The sequence below is a fragment of the Spermophilus citellus genome (assembly GCF_964194105.1).
Source record: "Spermophilus citellus genome assembly, chromosome: 12".
Lineage (NCBI taxonomy): Eukaryota > Metazoa > Chordata > Mammalia > Rodentia > Sciuridae > Spermophilus > Spermophilus citellus.
Genome location: NC_138198.1, coordinates 45,530,850 through 45,532,792, shown reverse-complemented (window position 1 = coordinate 45,532,792; position 1,943 = coordinate 45,530,850). Strand labels below are relative to the sequence as shown.

General features: G+C 57.6%; 1 pseudogene across 1 annotated transcript; it reads left to right on the top strand.

Annotated features, from left to right (window-relative positions):
- The first annotated feature begins 446 nt into the window (after nucleotides 1-446).
- On the top strand, nucleotides 447-1,709 carry LOC308631737 (transcription factor AP-2-epsilon-like; annotated as a pseudogene). The gene has a single exon. The product of its transcript is annotated as a transcription factor AP-2-epsilon-like (transcript).
- Nucleotides 1,710-1,943: the final 234 nt, after the last annotated feature.

Sequence of the window (1,943 nt, the reverse complement as noted above, 5' to 3'; positions counted from 1 at the left end):
TGTTGTTGAAACAACAGTAATTAAATCACTGCCAAGTATAAAGTGCTCTGTAGGAGCCTCAGTGATGGACAGCCACTACAGGAGTTGAGCATGGTAAAACACATGTACAGGCTCACACACAAACTCACTGAAATGCAAGGCGGCCCATTATTCCTGGAATGCATGGAGCAGGCTGCTCTCCAGGGAGTGGGGCAGGCTCTGAGTACCCCCTTTGACTGACTTTTCCAAGAGCCATCAGCAGCAGGTCCTTCCCGCTTCCTTGGACCAGCCTCAGGGTACTCACAGGTGAGGACTTTAAGTCGGCTGGGCTCAGGGCTGGGTGGTACCCAGGTGCCGCGCCCCGACCCTAGCCAGCTGTGTCCGCTTCCCACCCCTCTTCTAGCAGCCCTCGCCATTGGGCGATAGCTCTGCCGTGGCCATGTCTCACACCCCGCACTACCCGCCTCATGCTGGTGCACACTTACTCCGCCATGGAGTGCCCCGACCCGCAGAGGTTGGCGGGGCCCATCTGTCCGCTCGGCCCCAGGCAGTCTACAGACCAGCACCACCGCTCTACCACATGCCAGCGGCAGCAGCGCCGCCCGACTTCCCGCCGCCTTACCCTATGGCGCCTGGCAGCCGCCATTGCCCAGGACCAGGCGCCCGCCGCCGCCGCCGCCTTTCCCCACCAGGCCGGGGACCCATACAGAGAGGCCTGACGTTCCTGGCGCAGCCACAACCTCCACAGGCTTGCTGGCGCCGCCCGCCCCCTCTCTGAGTCCCGACCAGCTCCGTGACTACACCTCTGCAGTGCTGCGGCTGCTGCACAGCCTGGCCAATGGTACACACTGTCTGGCTGAGGCGCCCCTTGGTCCTCCCGGGCTGGCGGCACCATTTGACCTGGAAGATCTGCAGGCCATGGAGGAGAATGGAATGACTCCTGGACCAGTCTGTGATAAAGAAAGGCCCCATCCCCTCCAAAGCCAGCAGCCTTTCGGCCCTCTCATTGGCCAAAGGCAGCCAGGTTGGCGGCATCACCAACCCCAGTGAGGTCTTCTGCTCCCTGCCTGGACGTCTTTCATTGCTCAGCTCAACATCCAGTATAAGGTGACCATGAGGGAAGTACAGCGGGGACTCTAACTCCTGAGTGCCTCAACACCTCCCTCCTGGGGGGCGGCCTCCACAGAGCCAAGTCCAAGAATGGGGGTCGGTGTCTATGGGAAAAGCTAGAGAAGACTGGGCTCAACCTGCCAGCTGGCCGCCTGGAAGGCTGCCAATGTGACACTGCTGACCTCACTGGTGGAGGGAGAGGCTGTGCACCTGGCTTGAGACTTTGGCTACATCTGTGAGACTGAGTTTCCAGCCAAAGCAGCTGCTGAGTACCTGTGCCTACAGCACACTGACCCTGGGAAACTACATAGCCACAGAGTCTGCTGCTGGCTGCCAAGCAGATGTGCAAGGAGTTTGCCAACTTGATGGCTCAGGATCGCTCCCCATTGGGCAACAGCCACCCAGCACTTATCCAGGAGCCTGGAGTGCAGAGTTGCCTGACACACTTTAGCCTCATCACCCATGGCTTTGGAGGGCCTTCCATCTGTGCTGCCATCACCACCTTCCAGAACTACCTGCTAGAGTCACTCAAGCGACTGGACAAGATGTTTCTAATCAGTGCAGGCAGGGGGCATGGTGAAACCAAGTTTTCAGAGAAGGATGCCAAATATCAGAAATAGCCGAATCTCTCATTCATCCTAAGGGGCTCCCAAGCCTTGAGCTGAGACTTAGCTCCTAATGTGACCCTGAAAGGACTAAAAGGTGGGATTAGAGTCAGGTCAGATAAAGAACATTCATCCATAAATCCTAGTTAGGGCTGTGAATAGGAACAAGGGAGGTGGTCTGTTGGTAAGAGCCCAGGTATCTGTCTCACATGTGCAATTGTCTGACCTTTGCTTAAAAGGGCATGGACA